The sequence below is a fragment of the Pinus tabuliformis genome, chromosome 9 (genome assembly GCF_031772625.1).
Source record: "Pinus tabuliformis cultivar Carrire ecotype Pingquan chromosome 9, CPIR1, whole genome shotgun sequence".
Taxonomy (NCBI): domain Eukaryota; kingdom Viridiplantae; phylum Streptophyta; class Pinopsida; order Pinales; family Pinaceae; genus Pinus; species Pinus tabuliformis.
Window position 1 is genome coordinate 249,820,225 of NC_142307.1, and position 20,663 is coordinate 249,840,887.

A 20,663-nucleotide genomic window follows, 5' to 3' on the forward strand; every position below is an offset into this window, starting at 1 on the left:
GATTACCCATGTATACCCATTTATTGCCTTCTTTATATTTGTTTGAGACCAGATTGTTTCACAAGTAATTCTTTTGGCAAGATTCATCTTATTTTTATAGATAATGATAATATTCAAATGCTTATTTTTTAATTGTTTTCCTGTCTTGGATAATTTTATGATATTATTTTTCATTTTTATGTAACTTCTCTCAAGACTCACCCCACCCTCTGGCCTGTAAGCAAGAGTGAGATACACTTTCATTGCTTATGGAAAGCCTCAATCAACAATTAGCTCATGAAGAGTGAACATGTCACATGTGTGGTTTGAAGCCAAGTGGAGATGATAACAATTACTCCTCTGAACCACTTTAGCCAGATCAAAACAAAATTCTATGATGTTATCTGTTCAATGGGACAGACCTCTCCACTTATTTTCTCTGTTTATTCTTTGTTGAAGATATGCTGCTGTTCTTTTTTTCCAAATCTCTAGCTCTATCTGTTTATTTTGACCTACAGAAACCATAGCAGCTTTATTTATTCTTACTTGTGAATCTTTGTTTCATATTTATATTATTTAGTCTGCCAGCAAGGGGATTTTTTTTTAGTGATGTTGGTTTTCCCTCTTTAGTTTGCATCCCATTCTGATGTTTGGTCTAAAAAATTTGGACAACATTGTGCTGAATATTCATAATGAAATTCTTTTATTTTTCCAATGGAAAACTTTGTAACTTTTATATTTATGAAAGAGAAAGTTACATTCTGAAGGAGTCGAGGAATTGTAAACGTGAGAAACCATTAAGTGAATTTTGCGTATTGGTTGGATCTGAAATTTCATTCCGCATCAGATGAGTACGTACACTTAAAATTTGAATAGACCTTCAAATAAATAAATTGAAAATGAAGTAGCTTGCTTTCTTTCCCTCCAAAATATTGACAAGAAACACATTATTTCATGATTTCCAGTTTATCTCACTCTGGGTCTGTCCAAAGTATGCATGGTGGTGCTCATTGGATCCAGAATTTAAATCTGTTGGACACCTATTCTGCCAAGGGTTAAGGTGTGGGCGCTGAACGGTCTAATGGAGTCCAAGAGACCACTTGGAATGTGAAACCAAGGGTCACTCCTATGTATTATAAATGTGTATTATTGTGAATAATAATGCATTCAATGCTTATCCTTCATATTTGGTCTTCCCCATGTTTATGTTTAACATGGTATGAAAAGTGCAGGGGATTTCCTACCCTACTCAAATTTGAGCCACTCGTTTTGTGGCATCTCTGTGCATGACAATTCTACTATTAGTCCCAAATGCAATGAATGTGCCATCAGATAAATTCTAGCTGCATTCTTTGCCAGTTCTGTCATAGTAACTCCTCTGTTCTTTGTCTACGCTTCAGGCTTTCAGGCACCAGCATGGGCTCCTCCGACGCCTGTCACCTGCGCTCTTCCTGTCACCTAAGTTTTATGCAATTCTCTATGTGTTTAATGCTATATTTGGTCTTCATGGAATGAGAAAAAATTAGATTTTGCACACATTTCCGTCTGGAACACTAAGCTGGAGCTCTGCATAGTTTTAGATGGGAATTTTTTGCTTCCTGATGACATGCTCCTCTTCTATTGTCTGGGAGGTTGACTACTAGGAGATGTCTCAAATATTCATTTCTTTAGTTCAAACACCTCTGTTGTCAAGTTTTTGACAAGACGAGTAAGGGTTTCAATGTCACTTTCTTCCTTGTCTTTCCCCTTACTCGCAACATCCTGGCGCTTCCTGCTCACATCTTTGGAGTCCTTTGCTGGTTCATCATCCTTGATGACTTCCAATTGCACACAGGTATTTTTCCATAGGAATCACCTCTTTGCAATTTTAAGTAATGTTGGTTTCGCAGTTCTCTTGATGAAAATTCGCAATACTGCTTGGCAGTGCATATGTGTAATAGTCGACAATGATGAAGTCATGAGGTTTTATGTCTACTGGAAACTTGTTCAATATGTGTAAACACCTCTGATTAAAGTCTTTCACTTTCTCTTTCGACTCCATCTTGAGACTTCCTAACTCTTTGATCAACATGGTAGGGGTCTTGTCATCAACAAAGTTTTCCAAAAACATTCTATTGAACATACCCTAGTTCTGGATGGAGTTGACAGGAAGGATGTGATACCATACCGCTACTCGGCCATCCAAAGTACATGGAAAAAGTCTAGAGTTGTAGGTAGAAGTTGTCCAAGTGGTCTTTTGCCTTCACTATTTTGTTAGGATCATACTTTTTCAACATCCTCTTCGAACTCTTTGGCATCTTGTGCAAAGCACCTGTGAGAGCCAATAGTCCCTGACACATCCACTCCCAGTTTTGGTCTGCGATGTCTTCTTCTTCATCATCCTCCTCATCCTCTTCAGAATCTGATGGTTGTGCCTATGAGTCAGTTGGTTCATCTTCGACTCCTCCTCCTCCACTTCCTTCCCCTCTGCCTCTTGTACCAAAGTCTGAGGCCATGATAACGAGGGTGTCATGTTCTCCCTATCAGAAGACTCAAGGTTTGTCTCTGTTATCAACATCTTTTGCCAGACCTTAGAGAGTAGCAAGAACTACTTCTTCCACTGATGAGACAACAACTCCTATGAGGGTGGTATTTGGCTTCTTTGATGTGTATGGAAGATCTTGTATTCCTGGGATCAGTCCAGCTGCTTTGGAAAAGTGACGGGTGATGGCACGGATAGAGTGGAGGTGTTTATATGAAATTTCATGTTCACATTTGGGAGGTGAGGAGTAATCAATTTCAGAGTTGCACCTAGGTGAGAGGGAGTGTGAGTTACTTCCTTGACAAGATGATTCATGAGTGGCAGTGAGAGGACATTCATCCATAAACAACTCGCGTCTCCACCAACGGTGCTGGACCCACCAACATTCAGGGGATCTCCCTGGTATGAAGTCCCAACTAGACCTCACACCGTTTGGTGTAGGAGTCCCATCCGGTATGATGGACCAGTTGCCATTATATTAAATATATGCCTTAGCTCTTGCTTGTCTGCACATGAGAGTGGTCTACTTAGTCTTCAAACAACGAGGTTCGTGTGCCTCGTGTGTTCTTAGTGTAACTTGTGTCTAACTTCTTTCACTACAGAGGGAGAGGGTGAGAGTGAGTCTCAAGTCGAAAGGGAATAGTCCCAACTCAGTTAGAGATACACAACATAGAAGCATTTGTGCATCTTCTGGTGGAGTAGTCCACATGGATGCGAAAGTCACAAACACAAAGTGAATAGATAGCATGTACAACACCCAGCAGAGTAGTCCACACAAGTGCAACAGTGGTTATAACAATTTGACATGAATGAATATGTCTAGTGTCCAGTGGAGTAGTCCACACAGATGAGACAATGATAACAACTGATACAACACATTTCCAACAACATATGCACTAAAACAACTGAAATAGTTCAACTATCTTAGTACAGGTTAAATCAACATGCATTACAAGCGTCCAAAGAGTAGTCTTACAAATGAATATAATACATGTGTGAAAACGTGCTCGCCTATTAACAAGCTTCTGAATTAAGTGAACGTTCCAAGACACATATGTACACCATACATCACTAACCCTGATAGCGGGGCGTTGGAGCCATTTCTCACTCAAAGAAAAGGATACAGACAATCAAGACTATGTGGGAGGAGCTAAGGTGAAAAGTCCCTTGCATGTACAAATGAGGGGTATATAGCCAAGGGTGAACTTGACCATTGTGACTCTTCGACTTCCCTCATGACTGTTTGACTTACATGAATCTCCAACTGACATGACTCTTCAACTTCGTATGTGGGTCTCTTGGACTTCCACATTACATTACATTGATTACAACAGTATGGGTCACATTAGTGATGTTGCCAAGGTGACTCATGACATGACTCGACATGACATTGGTGGTATCTTCATGCTCATGGTGGCATCCATGTCGAGCTACTGTGCTGCTAAGTGATGAGTGTTCTCTTGGTGTATCATAGCTTCACCTCCACATGACAAGGTGTGCAACATCTTCGATGGTCTTGGTGTTTTCTTGATGTTCCATGTACATGTACCCCCTTCATTGGTACTTGGCTTGCTTCATGTGTTCATCTGTTGCGAACAAGTCTCCTAGCATGCGCTCCATGTTCATCCCATTTGTCGTCGTGCCATGTCTCATCTATGTACCTGTCTCTACAGTGACTCATGATGAGATGACATCAAATCTAGAAACCCCCTAGTCTACCATGATGCATCATCTTTCGTTCTCGGGTGTAGGTGACCGGGAGAGAGCACAAGGCTCTGAAATTGCACAAAGCATTTAGGCTAGAGTGCAAGGCTGCAGGGAACTGTCGAGAAAAAATGTGTAGAGCTCACTAAGAGGCTGGGTTGAGTAGTCCGAGACAATAGTGACATATGTGGGATCTGGCTGAGCTAGGAGGTGGAGTTGCGCAATTGTTCTAGGGAAGGCAACACTGGAAACAAGAGTCACTAGCGATGAAAATTGCTTAGATTTCCAGAGGAGGTCGGGAGTGGGTTGTAAGAGCTTGCTAGTCAAAACTTCACAGATATGGGAGGATGACATGCAGGACATGTCTGCATATTTTTAGGGTTGAGCGGGGTGTCAGGTAACAAGTGAATTTTCCAAGAAAAATGAACAATTTTTAGTAGGAGTGGCAAGTAGGCTGATAGGGGGGCTAACTGAAAAAACTACGAATTTTCCAGAGATAGTGTAGTGACAGGAAGTAGGTTCTTGTCCCTCTTGTCTACGTAATTTCTTCATGTAGTGAAAGAATGCAGGTTGGAATCTTCTGCGTAGTTTTAGGGATTAGTGTAGCGTTGGGTCACTTCCCAAGTCAAATTCTCTGGTTTACAAGCAGGAGGCTTGCAGGAAGTGTAGATTGAGATAGATTCTTGGGAAACTTTTGTGCTTTTCTAGGTGACATTCAACTAGGTTGATTCCAATATTACACAATGCAGACTGCCTAGAGGGTAGCCTTAAGCTCTGTGCAGTTGTGGGCAATAGTTCTTGGTCACTGAGAGTTGAAACTGCATAGTGTAGCTCAATGGGGGTTCTGGTTGACGGAGGGTGATCCGGTCGATAGATATTCAGCAAAATGGTTGTGTGCAAGCAAGTGAACTCGTGTATATATGACCTTGCAAACACACACTCAACATGTCTCGACGACAAGACACCTCAAACCAACAAAAGGAACATACGCTCAGTGTGACTGACTGACAGGTGAGAGAGACAAGTGTGATACTTGAGATAGATTGTTGAATGATTGTGATGACACGTGCACAAAATTGCATACAATTTTTTGTGTATGTGCGACAAAATCTTACGTAGTGAATACAACTTGTACACAGAAAAGTAGACCTTCAACATAGGCAGAACAAGATTGCAAGCATGGCATTGTAACCAACATGCTAAAAGAAGACCGGTGAGCAGTGAAGAAGAGAGGGTGTAAAGACTTGACACGAGCTCATGGGATGAGCTTGAGTGTTTGCAATCATCAAGGAAAAACCAAGAAAGGATCCGAAATTGGATGCAAGCCAAAATTTTGGAGGTTGTTGCAGCTGCTACAACACATCCTTGGAGGAGGAACAAGAAGAATTACTTTCTAGATGAGTTCAAGAGATCATGGCCTCTTGCCTTTGATAGAGAATTGAAGAAACCGAGAGATGCACAAACATAGTTGCTTGGGATGAAGAAGTTCTTCAAGTTGCATGACTATATAGAGAATATGAAAGCCAAGATATCCATTTTCAGTCTCAAAGGGAAAGCAGGCATCTGGTGGGAAGATGTGAAGCATGTCAAAGGCATTAAGATAGAGGAGTTGAGTTGGCATGAGTTTAAGAGACTTTTCAAGATGAAGTAATTGTCAGAGAGATACTATGATGGTAAGGATAAGGAGTTCTATGAATTGAAGTTGCGATCTATAACAGGCAAAGAGTATACAACCAAGTTCTTGGAGCTATTGAGGTACGTACCATATGTAAAGAATGAGAAGACGAAAGTTCAAATATTTTTTAGTGTATTTCATTTAGCATTTAAAGATCTGATTGAGTATGATGAGCCTCAGACGTTGGAGGAAGTAATCGTAAGGTTGAACCATTGTTATGAACACTCTAAGCTTAAGTCAAAGCATAAGTGGGGTTGGAAAGGTAGTGACAAGACTAAGGGAAAGTGGGATAATAAGTGAGGAAGACCTCAAGATGCAAGTAACAAATAGAATGCAGGTTCGTATAAGAAATTCAATGCAATCGATAGAGGATAGGGATTTCAGTCTGAGGAGTAGAATAAAAGTGATGGCAAGAAGCCTTTATAATGTTGTACTTCTAGAAAGGATCATCTTAGGATATATTGGCCACAACATCAAGGTGATAGACCTCAGATATACAATGCTCATGAGGCACAAATAGTTGGGGATGTTAGACAAAGCATTCCTCAAATTTATGCAGTGTTGGATGATAGGCAAGCTGATCATTAGGCATCTATTATTGAGATGGAAGTTAATCTTTGGGATCAAGTTGTTTCTATTTTGATTTACCTTGGATATAACTATAGTTATATCAGTCATGACCTGGTGGATAAGTGTTGCTTGAATAAAGAAGTGCATGCAAAGTCTTGGTTGGTGCAGTTGGCTATAGATACCAAGAAAAGATTTCACCATTGGGTAAGATCTTGTGCATTTGGGTTGAACGATATGTCTACATCATCCCATCTAAATGTGCTTCCATTGGGATCATACAATATGTTTTTGTGTATGGATTGGTTGTACATTCACAGGAGTAAGGCCGATTTTTATGATAAGGCTATTGAGTGTTTGGATGGTGATGAAGAGAAGAGAATCTTACATGGTAATAAGAAGCCTACGTCAATGAGAATGGTTACAACTATGTAGGAAAAACGTAGTAGTAGGAAAGGATGTGTCTTGTTTGTAGTTTATATTTATAGTGACAAAAGGGGAGGATGTTGAGGATGTTGACGTCTTGACGATGTATCCAGTTTTGCAGCAGTTTCAAGATGTATTCCCCAGAGAGGTTTCAGAGTTACCACCTCACAAGGAAGTGAATTTTTCGATTGAGTTGATTCTAGGAGCAACACCAATATCTAAGGCACTGTACAAGATTTGCACTCCAGAGGTGGTGGAATTCAGGTTGCATCTTAAGGAAATTCTTGATAAGGGATAAATTAGGCCAAGTGTGTCGCATTGGGATGCACCATTATTGTGTGTGAAGAAGAAAGATGGTACTCTCAAGTTTTACATTGATTACAGGTAGTTGAACAAGGTCATGATCAAGAACATGTATACTTTTCTGTGGATTATTGACTTGTTTGATCAGTTGAAGGGAGTAATAGTGTTCTCAAAGATTGATTTGAGATCACGATATCATCAGGTACACATCAAAGGAATTGACATCTACAAAACCACATTCTGCACCAAGGATGGGAATTATGAGTTTTTTGTGGTTCCTTTGGGTTAGACCAATGCTCCAATTACTTTCATGTGTTTGATGAATAATGTGTTTCATCCTTATCTAGACAATTTTGTGATAGTATTCATTGATGACATATTGATATATTCTAATAATTAGGAAAAGCATGAAAAACATCTAGAAACAATGTTAAGATTGTTGAGAAAGCATTAGTTGTATGCCAAGCTTAGTAAGTGCAGTTTCTTTTAGACATAAGTCGATTACTTGGGGCATGTTGTTTCTAAGGAAGGCATAGCAGTGGACCCTGAAAATATATGAGCTATCATGGAATGGGAAACTCCAAGGGATGTGGATGAGGTTAGATCATTCATGGGACTAGTAGGTTATTACAAGAGTTTCATCAAGAAATTCTCACGAATTTCCATCATATTACATATTTGTAGAGAAAGGGAAAAAAGTTTGAATGGAAAGAAGAATGTCTATCTAGTTTTTAGTAGTTGAAGAATTTTCTTGCAAATGCTCCAATCTTGAATATTGCAGATCTTGACAAAGAGTTTGTGGTATGTACAGATGCTTGAAAGTGAGGACTTGGTGAAGTCTTGATGCAGGAAGGACAAGTAGTATTATATGAGTCGAGGAAGTTGAATGAGCATGAGGAGAACTATGTGACTCATGATCTTGAGTTGGAAACTATCATTCATGCCTTGAAGATGTGGATACGCTATATTCTTAGCAAGATGTTCAGTTTCATGAGTGATCATAGTGGGATGAGGTACTTGTTTGACCAACCAAACATGAATTCCAGACAAGCTAGATGGTTGGCTACTCTCAGTGAGTTTGACTTCAAGATCAGGTACATTATGGGAAAGGAGAATAGGGTTGTAGATGATCTTAGTAGAAGAGTACATGTAAATCACATTGCAATGATGATTTCTTATGGGACAAGCTTGGAGGAGAAACCTTGTAGGCAAGACACTAGGATGACCGGTACCAACAACTTAAGCACATGTTACAGTAGCATGGTACAGGTGATGAGGAAGTGGATTATCATCTCACCACATATGGTTTGGTCAGATTTAGGGATAGGATCTATGTGTTAGACAACAGTGAACTCAAGAAGCTTATCTTGAGGGAAGTTCATGTTGATCAATATTAAGGACACTCATAAAATCAGAAGTCATTGACAACAGTTAAGAAATTCTACCATTGGCTAAACTTGAAGAAAGAGGTGGTTAAGTTTTTTGCGAGATGTTTGGACTGTTAGTAGGTAAAAGAAGATTGTATGCATCCAAGTGGTTTATCATAGTCAATTCTGATTCTAGAATGGAAATGAGAGGTCATTTCCATGGATTTCATTATGATTTTTCCATGGACATCGAGACAACAAGGTTCCATCATGGTTGTGGTTGATAGGTTGACCAAGGTAGGTCACTTCATTCCAGTGATGTCTACTAATTAAGCTAGTCTGGTAGCTCATATTTTCATCAGAGAGATAGTGAGGTTGCATGGTGTTCCTAAGAATATTGCATCTTACATAGATGCCAAGTTCACTTCCAGGTTTTGGAAAGAGTTGTTTGTAGGTTTGCGTACACAGTTAGACTTTACAATAGCTTATCATATGAAAATAGATGGATAGACAAAGAGGGTTAATAGGATTCTTGAGGACATGTTGAGGATGTATGTCATGCATCAGCAGAAGAAGTGGGAAGAGTATATTCCACTAGTTCAGTTTGCATATAACAATGGGTATCAAGATTCCTTGAAGATGAATTTTCTTTAGGCATTTTATGGGAGAAGTTGTAATAGTCCTATCAACTAGAGTTATCTAGTGAGGAGGGTACTAATTAGACTAGATATGTTGGTGAAGATGGAACAATAAATGCAGGTTCATAGGGAGGAATTTGAAGGTAGCATAGGAAAGGTAGAAGATTTATTTAGATCAACGCAGGGTATTTAAGGAGTTTTAGGTTGGGGAACATGTGTACTTACCCATCAATCCCAAGAAGAGCTCCTAGAGGATTGGTTCATGTGCCAACATGACACTTTGGTATTGCAGGCCTTTCGAGATCTTTGAGAGGATTGGACCAGTGGCCTACAGACTTGCACTACCTCCGAAAATGAAAGTCCATGATGTTTTCCATGTTTCTAGCAAGATAATTACAGCTAGAACCATATTGCATATAGCATAAAAAATAACGCATGCTTCAGAATAGAGCAATCGAGCAGGTTAAAGTGAAATGGAAGAAATTTGGGCCCTATGAAGCTACATGGGAGGTGGTTGATCAGGTGTGGGTTATGTATCTTTCCATATTCATCATTTTAGTAGATGTGTTCTAATATATGTGTTTTGTTTTGTGTTGGTTAAATGCATATTAATATGCATGTTGTAAATGTTGCATCGAGTTGTGTTATAAAGCTCCATGGGTAGCATGTGTTTTGCTAGTTTACAAGTCAGTGAACACCAAGAATGGTGTTCCTCCAAGGGGGAGGGGTTTGTAACAACCCCTGGTTGATTTTCCATGTAAAATAATATAAGACCAAGGTCATGGGACACGTATTCCAAGTTTAATGTTGGGAAAATCATAATGATGAGCATCACTTTTGATTAATTTATGGCTATGGAAATTGGCAAAGGAAAAGAGGCGTTAATTGACATTTTATTTATGAAATAAAGGAAAATAGGAGAAAAGGAAGGTGAAGAGGCACATATTTTCATGAGAGGGAAATTGAAGGAAAAATGAAGGAAAATGAAGAAAATAGAGGCCTTAATGATAAAAAGGCTTCTAAGGATCAATTCAAAGCATTTTTTTAGTTTAGTTTTGGAGCTCTCTTCTATTCTCTCATTCTCTCATACCATTTCCCACTTCGAGCATTCTTGGAGCATGTTTGGAGAATTCTAGTTTCTCTTGGATTTGTAGAAAGAAGGAATAGGAAACTAGAAGAGCATAAGGGAATGGGTGGATCAACAACTACAACTGGATTTCTTTGCAAGTAATAGGTCACATGTGTGATTTCCTTGCTAATTCATGGATGCATGGTATATGCATGTGATATTTTGGTTATGTGTTGTCATTGGCATGGAGTTTTCCTAGATTGATAGTGGTTTAGCCTTGCCTTGCCATTTCCTGGATAGCCATGGTGTTATGGGTTTTTCCACTTGTTGTTTTTGTTTATTAATGATCAGTTTCCTTATGGATACGGGCTGGAACAAACACTCTGGAGCCCTTGGTTGGTTCAGTTACTAGCCCCTAGAGCTAGGTTAGACAAACACTCTAGAGCCCTGGAAGGTTATGGGTTGAGTAACTAGTTCCTAGAGCCCTAGACAACTTGGGTAGAGACCAATATGGTTGGTGTTATTGGTGTCTGACCATGGAGGTGGAATCACTGTGGTTGAGGGTTGAGGTAGTTTGGCTTATAGAAGCTCTAGTTCGGTTTGTTTTGGTTTATTCCATGATATCCCACATTCATGCTTGGAATATGGTGCAGGGGTGATTGATTGAAAGAGAGATTTGGTTCAACCCAATCTATGGTCGGGTTGTACGTGGAAGTCCTTAAATTGGTTAGTATTTTCCTATCTTAATATGAGACATTTCCTTATTGTGATCTATGAGTATTTGTAGCATTATATTGGTGATATAATGGTTGGGTTTCCATGGTTTCTATTTTGGTTATTTTTTGGTTATATCATGGTTATATGATGTGTATTATCTATGGCTCTTGTCATGAATCATTTATTTATTGATTGATTGATGAATGTATGGACTAATAAGTGTTGTTGTAGCTATGCAGAGATGGCATAAATCCTTCTTGCTGATATTCATATAAATCTGAAAATTTTATGATCAGATATGCATTCATGACCTGTAGCTTACATGTTTGCCACGTGTTTGACAAAATTTCTAGTGTGTTCTAGATAGTCTATAAGGTCATCTTCTCGATTAAATTTTGAATTTTTATCTTTTTCCTCATGTCAATAATGATTCTAGAAAGTCTCAGATAGTTCTGGGTAGTAGTCTAGAGGCTATCCTAGAATTGTGGCTCAGATCTTGGGATTGCACCCTCTGAACTAGAGATTTTGGACTATCACTGCATGGAATCATTGTCATGTGTGTGGTTGGAGCCCTATAACTACACCCTTTCCTTGTTGTGCATGTGGTTGGGTCTTAAGATGTGATAAAAGTAGCCACAACTTAGGGTTTGGTCACCTAGGGTTGTCCTTCGGTCCTTGAGTGTCATGTAACTCTCAGTAATGTTAGTGAGAAGTTAGGTGTTGGCCCCACTTTCATAACTAAATCTTGTAGGTCAGGTCATGTCATAGTGACTCTTCATCTCATGTTTACCCTGGCAAGCCAATAAAGTGGGGTCAATGTGGGAGGGGGTGGTTACATGTTCCCTTATTTTTTCTTGTGTGAATGATGCATATTGTACTAATCCTACGAAATCCACTTTAAGATGACAAAAAGAACCTCCATTTCATCATCATAGTGACTCACATGTGCCTAAAATTCTCTTTTTAGTGTCTTTTCAATGGTTTAAACTTGTTATTCTACTCTCTTATTTGATGTTGTATCCTTTCCCCATAGTCCAAGCCTTGTCTTTTTCCCTCTTGGTTATATATTAAACCTTAGTAGACTCATGTGTTCCTTTGTTTCAATATATCTTTAATTTTTTTGAACTTATTTTAATCCTTTTTTATCGAACATTTCCCTTTCTTTGTTATAATGGAAGCCCCCTTGAACTACACAAGTGCACCCAATCCATTGGAGCATGCTTATATAATTGTCTACTTTCATAAAAATTCTCTTTTTCTTAGTAGTTTGAAAATGTCTTCATGCCTACATTCTAACCATTATAGGAGTAATAAATCATCCTTTTGTGCAATAATTGGCCCTATCATCGAAGGATCCCCAAATTCATTATGCCTCACTCTCTTGCTCATTGTTAACAATATTTTATTTTTCTATTGAAACTCTACCAAAATTAAAGATGATATATATCATATCACTTTATGTTCTTTTGTTTTTTCTTGGATGACCAATATCCATTAACTATTCACCTTGTAAATGCCATGGCTTTTTAGCATCTCCTATTTTATTATTTCGATTTCACTTCCTTAGATCAATTGGTTATATGTGGTAGTGTTTTGACACCATCCCTTCACATTTTAATCAACCTTTATCTCCAAATCAAATGATTCTTCAACACAATTAGTGAAAGAATAGGAACCCTTATCTCCACCCTTTATCTTGAGGGCCTTATGATTTGAGGCCATAATATATGCAACAACAAATACAATAGAAACTTCCTCCAAGTCTACACCTAGGCAATTTGTAAAGTAGCTTGAGGAAATCCCATGCATTAAATTCATGTGCAAACTCGAATAAAAAACATAGTGTTCTCTAATAGGGTGCTAGTTCAATAGCTGACCAATCCATGGAATTCCCACTAATAAATAGAAACATGGTTACAAAAGAACTAGCACCCATTGATAAAAGGGAATTATGAAAAAATGATTATATGGAAAAGGGGTTATGTATTTCTATTTTAAATCAAGGAAAATAAATGTTTAACCTTTAGAAGCAACCCATACTTCATGGGGCTACAGTAATGTATCTAATTGATGGACCCTAGACTTTGACCAAGAAAACACTCCAATGGTACTCTTAGTAGGGGAAAGACTTCCACATTTCCCCATGATTCTCTAGGATGACTAATATTTGATCTCCATTGCAAACTTTGTTAGGTTATACACAAACCGAGTGGAATCAAAGGTTGGTTATTCCAATGAGGTCTTCACGCAGGGAAGCTCTAGCATAGCACTTGCATACATGGATATTAAAGAGTACATGTCTAATTTCACTAGATATTTATAAATACCTTCCAATATTCTTTAATTAAACTCCCCTCCCAAAAAATATTTCAAATTAGAATAAAGAAATATTTTTTCTAGATATTGCTTGTTATACCTCCTATTGCTTATAAACTTCCATGAACCACATTTTCACCACTAATACCTACAATATATTGACTTTGTTTTTCACAATTTTAAATCCCCTTTATGATTGAATATGATAATAAATCGTTCAACAAGGTAAATCCCGTATGCATAATACACATATATAAAGGTTTGTAGAGAGTACATCTTGAAAAGGGTGTTTGTGAAGTAGCAAAGCTTAAACTCAAAGGTTGGAAATAGACAACATGTAGATTACGAACAAATGCACTTCAATCTAATGCCTACAACAAATACAAACATTTTCCTAAGGTCTACAAAAGGAATGAGAAACCACCCTCCTTATTGAGTGGCCTGTTAACCCTATGTTTGTCATCATACATAATACATTATGTAAATGTGAGTAACACTTGGTAAATGTATAAGGTAAAGTGAATGGTTGGCTTGGAGAAGGTAAAACCACTCCAACCATGTCATCTATGTATAAATATGCATTAAGACTAATAGAAACTTGATTGGAATTCCTTCCCAATTTTTTTCTTCTTTGTGTGTATGTGTGCTCATGTGATTCCCAACATCTAGCCTATTCTCATATGTTATAATTTAGGCTTACAACATCTGGTCCCATTGCATCCTTCATTTCAGTTGGGTGATAGTAGCACCAACTAAGGGAGTGGGATGTACCTCCACAAGGAAAATGAAAAGGTTAGACTACAAGCAAAGATCTACTCAACAAGTTGCTAATGAAGAAAAATTCGTTGCTTGGAAAATTTCTTGTGATGCTAAGGCTTGTGGAGGAGAAAAGTTGCAACCTACAACTATAAGAAGAATGTATCTTTAAAGACTACTCATGGAAACATACAAAAAAAATAATATGTTGAATTTAATCCAAGACAAACATGTACAAAATATTTCTAGAATTTTATGGAAGAAAGAAATTGAATAAGAAGAGCTACTATTGAGGAACTTTTGCTTCTAAAGAAAGTGGAGAACTCTGCTAGTCATGGCTAAGAAAAAAATATTTATTTGCCCACATACCATCAATCATGATATCCCAATATTTCTCCTACAAATATGTAGGATGATAATCAACTCCGACTTATCAACACATGAAATATGGTCAACGTGTCACTATACAAGAAGCCACATTTGACAGAATGTCTGAAATTCGGTTGAGTAATAGTTAATTGACATTCAACAATATTGTTTGATGAATGGTAGCATTCTAAAAATATATGGACATGCAAGATTATTATTCCATTTTTAACATATGGCTCATGATTGTAAGTTATTGGTCGATCAAACATATTGATCAGTCATTATAACTTTAGTTGAAATTGGAGTCGTGCGATGTGAGATCAAGTACCTGGAAGGTAAAGCATTAATAACATTTTTTTATCATTCTTTCTTTGATGGATTGTGTGACAACTCGAAAGTGGTGTCAACCTACCATTGTGTAGAAAGAATTCAAATGTTGAATATAAGTTGACCCATAATTATTGAGATTTACTCATACAATGGCTGAACTAGGTGAATTAGATGGGCATGATAAGGTCATGAACCTTGTGGATTAATCCCACCAAAGTTCAAATTCTCCCTTGCAACAAGTTTTCTTAATCATAAATAATGGATCAAAGGTCTCAATTTATATTCTTGTGGGTATGAAAATTGCTTTTATTTTGCCTATATGTTTCTACTTTACATTACTTTGTTAATTTATTTTTATAAAGAAACAATAAAGATGAATCAATGCGTCTTTAACATCTACCACATATGTCCATATTATTCTATCCAAAATCATTAGTTATATTGATGTATTAAGGGTTTTTCTATTGAAAATTGGTTTGCAGCCTACAAATGAGATAGAAGCAATGGCTTCACCCCAACTTTTACATGACATGAGACACTGACAATTTAGCTACTTGAGCTATGATTACCTGCACCTTTTGATGGAAGACTGGTAAAATGAATATGAATTTGAGGTCATAGAGGAGTAGTTTGAACCATGGATAATGATTGATTTTTTTTTAAATCATGTATAAGGAGTCATATATGCTCGGACCAACTTGTAACAAGTCATACTATTACCATTAGTCCAATGATCTGAATGGGAAAATTAGTTTTGCTGTGAAAAATTCCTCTTCAGAATATGTAAAAGTGTTTAAGGATTCATGAGGTTAATTGCAAGTTTTATCATGACTTTTTGAGTTTTTTTATGTAAATTTTGTTTACAAAATAACATAAACAAATGACTGAAAAGAAACATACAACAGACAAGAACATCACCAAAACAATATCACAACAACACATGATGAAGGAGTTCACCTCACCTGGGCTACGTCTCCTTGGTCCATCTTCCAATGGCTTGGCCCTTTCTATTATGCTCAAATGTGTGAATATATCAGTTTATAATGCTCAAATAGCTCTGAAACCTTCTCCAATGGCTCCAAAATGCCCAAAAATGCCTGTCTAGCCTCTTCCTACTCCTGAATTGGTCCAAAACTGAGGAAGTTATGGCTTCTCCTAACTCTTCCACTATTTTCTCTATAATTTCCCCAAAATCTGGCACAGTACTACAAATTTTCTCAATTTTTCATTAATTAGGCGCTAATTCTGCCAAATTCTAGGTGAATTTGTCAAAGCGATGAAATGCCAAATACGGCCTTATTTCTGAAAATTCAGGCCACATGGGGGCCACGCGCCTGAGGGTAAGGCCAATAGCCCATCTCCACTAGTCGGACCCTCACTCTGCTCCACCTGTGGTTTTGTTGTGTTGCACGCTCCCAGGGACTAGCCCCTTTGGGTTGGCCCCTTTTCCGAATGACGCAAGACTTCAATTTTAAATATATGCCAAATGTGAATATATAATAAGAAACATAGTGGCACATTGTTAGTTAGCAAGGTTTGTTGGAGAAAGGTTTGGTGTTCAACCCCCGCCGAGCCATTCGTCCCTTAACAAGATTTTGGGTGGCACCCATTCTACCACGTGGTGGCCTCTGGTTGGGCCGCGTGGCAGCTTGTGGTTGGCCACCAACCCACCAATGAAAATCCCCCAAATCAGCGCCAATGAAATCGCACCACTTGGCACCACCTAATTCACTGGAGGAAAACAGTCAATGCACAGTCACCTTGCCACATAGGCATGCCTTGTCAGCTCCATGTTAGCAGTACGGACTATTGACTAGACTGTCATATTTTTTTTTTTGCAAAAATTCATCTGTTTAGGAAAAGGAACAAAACATGTTTCTGGGAGCATACTGAGTCCATTTCGCGTGAAACGAGTTGCACCAGATTCAAGATGACGAGAACTACGCGATTTTTTAGGTTCCACACCAATCCGATAACTTTGAATTTTGAGAAAACTTTTGAGCACCTGATCATTCCTTCCCACTGGAAGCTTTTGGACCCCAAAATATCACTTTCAGTTATTCAGCAAGTGAGGATACAGTTCCCTCACCTTTCCAATCTCGATCCATTTAGCCTTGGATAAATTTGTTCCTTTGAGCCCCACTCGAAGGTAGTACACACTCCCTCATTTTGAAGACCTTGTTCTTCTATCAAGAATGGTGTCTTGATGTAGTTCATCAAGGTATTCAGGAGAAAAATCCTCAATGGAAGGAATTTGAACAATCTCTCCTTGGTCTTCAATCAAAGGAGGCTCATACAACCTTAAATTTTCAACATCAACAATAGCATAAATTTTCATATATGAAGCCAGATCCAACCTGAAGGCATTGTCACCAATCTTTTACAAAATTCTGAATGGACCATATTGAATTGGTTTCAACTTTTTACCTTCTCCTTGGAGCCTCTCTTTGCTATTGTGAAGCAAAACTTCATCACCGACTTGGAACTTGTGATCTACCTGATGCTTATCGTGACTTGACTTGTACTCTCTTCTTGTTGTTCTTGAACTCTTTGGTGTACCAATTGGATTTTTTCAATGAACCTTCTTTCTTTATCTAGGTCACCATGACCATCAACAGATCCTTTCCAAAACCCAAATCCAAAGGAGACTTAGGAAAGTACCTCAAACATGCTTCAAATTGCAATGTTTGAATTGAAGAGTGCTTGGCCCAGTCGTAAGCATGCTGAATGTAGCACAAATTTTGATCCCACAACTTAGGATGCTTGTTGCAATACCCACAAAGAAGATATATCACTGTCATGTTCACCACCTCTGTTTGACCATCTATTTTTAGATGAAATGTTGTACTCTTTTTCAATTTGGTGTCCATCAATCTCCACAAGATTGACCAAAATTTCCCAACAAACCAAGAATCTTGATCACTAACAATAGATTTGGGAAATCCAAAATGCAACCATACATTCTGAAAGAATAATTGAGCAGTTTGTTTAGCTGTAATTTTCTTTTTACATGGAATCAAAATACACATTTTTTTGAACCTATCCACAACTACATACAAATAGTCATGACCTCTTTTTTTATGAGAAGAGTCTTCAACGAAAATCACATCATAATTCATTTATCGATGTGTCTCGAGATGATGAACCACACTCATTGGTTCGAAACGCATAGACAAATGAATTATGATGTGATTTTTGCTGAAGACTCTTCTCATAAACTTGATACGGATCACAAAAGCCTTAAAACAATCATGACCTCTTTTTGACAATGGATGACCTCCTATAAAGTCCATAAAACCACTCTCCCATGTTCATGAAGGTACCAGAAGTGGTGTGTACAATCCTAACTTCCTATTGCTAGGCTTATTTACTTCACACAATGAACATCCTTTAATAAAATGTGGCACACTTTCAAGCATACGAGGCCAATAACAATACCTCTATAGATGTGCCACCGTCTTACTTACACTGAATTGACCAGCAATAAGAGAAATATGTGCCTCTCTTATGATGTTGACTCTTTGTCCCTATAGAATACAAAGCTTACCAAGATGGTACAAAAATTTATCATGCAAATGATAATCTAATTCCTCTACTTGGTTACCTTGACTCAAGCTTGCATAAACATCGTAAAAGTCATTTTCTAATGCATACTGCTGAATATAAATTTCATACAAAACATAATTATGCTTGAATAAAGTAACTACAATAATAATAAGCCTAGAAAGCATATCAACAACCTTATTGTAGATATCTTTCTTATACCTTATCACCAAGTGTAATTGTTGAAGAGAACCCATCCATCGGAAGTGCCTTGATTGCTGCAACTTAGATTGAGATTGCAAGTATTTCAATGGATGATGATGAGTGGGAATGATTCTTTCCTTACCCATCAAGTAGCGTTTCAAATTTTTCACACTTTACACCAATGCATACAATTCCTTGTTATATCTAGGATAATTAATCATTGCACCGTTGAAAGTTTCTGAATGAAAATAAATAGGCTTACCATGTTGCATGAGGACTGCACCCATGGCGTAGTCACTAGCATCAGTCTCGATCTGAAATGGCTATCTCAAATCTGGAAGTGCAATTAATGGGGCTGAACTGATCTTTTCCTTCAATGCATCAAAGGCCTTTTGCTATTTTCCTGGCCATTGAAAAACCTTTTTCACACTATTCAATGAATGCAAAGGAGCTGTTATGGAAGAAAATTTAGCAATGCATTTCCTCCAATATTGGGTTGCTCCCAAAAAACTTCTTACCACAGTAAATGTCTTGGGCCTTGGCCGATTCAAAATGACATCAACCTTGGAGGGATCTATTTGTAACTCACCTCCTCCAACAATATGACCCAAGTAAACTAAAGAAATTTTTCCAAACTCACACTTTGACATCTTTAAATACAAATGTTCTTTCTTTAAGACATCAAGTACTTTTCTCACATCCATGATATGTTCACCATGAGATTTATTGAAAATTAAGATGTCATCTAAGTAGACTATAAAAAAATCATCAAGAAATGGCCTCAATACATCATTCATCACACACATGAAGGTAGCATGAGCATTACATAAACCAAAAGGCATAACCAGTCATTCAAACAAACCATGCGTTGTCTTGAACGATGTAATCCAAATGTCTCCTTCAAAAATTCTAATTTGATGGTAGCCATGCCTTAAGTCAAACTTAGTAAAATACTTTGCATCTTTCAATTGATCAAGTAAATCATCTATTCTAGGTAGTGGGTAATGTTTCTTTACCATAATATTATTCAATGCATGGAAGTCCACACACATGAACCATGTTCCATCCCTCTTTGGCACCAAAACAGTAGGTGACCCACATGGTGAAGAAATTGGCCTAATGGTCCCTTTGTCCAACAACTCTTGAATTTTATTTTTAACTTCTGGACTTTCCATCACTGACATCCTATACATGCCAATGTTAGGAAGAGGACAATCTTGCTACAATTGTATTTATTGTTGGATTCCTCTCTTGGGAGGAAATCCTTTTGGTTCCTGAAACATCTCATCATATTGGTTAACAACATTGACCAATTCATATTTCAATCTTGAATCACAACCTTGAAAAGCTTCATAATCAATATCATTCTCAGGTTTGATCATTATAAGCACAAAATTCTTGCCATAATTCACTAGTCTTTTCATTTTCCCCGCATTTACAAGTGAAAGATTTAGTTTCTTGCTATGGGATCTTACAATGTTTTCTACTCCATCTTTGAACAAATGGTATTTTTTTTCATGTCTATGGAAGATAACTTTTCTATCATAGAGATATGGGCTGCCCAAAATGATACCACATATGTCTAATGGCACAACATCAAGTTCCACTTCATCTATGAAATTTGTAGTAATGGCGAGTTTCAGTCTACACTTTCTAGTTACTTGTAATTTCCATTGTCACACACTCATGTTGATGAATATGGCTCATGATGTGGAATGGTTTCCAAGATTAAAATTTTGACAATGTTTTCAGAGATGAGATTGGGTTGAGAGCCACTATCAAAAAGAGTATCAATTTTGCTATTTTTTTAGATTACCCTTATGTGGAAAAGTTTTATCCTCTTCTTTTCATTTGGAGTTTCATTGTGTAAATTTGAATTACTAGTGCTAGCAATGGAGTCCTTATCTTTTATCCCCATGGCTATGATTTTAGTTTCATCACCTCAATCAGATCCCAAATCTTGTTGAATAGTTGCAGTTGTCTTTTTCTTTCCCTTGTTATTGAATTTCTTTGGTTTCATCTCAGGATGAAGCTTCCAACAATGAGCTTCATCGTGACCCTCCTTGGAAAAATGCTTGCATGTTAGTTTCTCTCCATCCTTCTTAATCGATGCATTATTCTTTCCTTTCCCTTTGAAACCATTTTCTTTTCCTCTATCCTTAAATGGATTTTTATTACC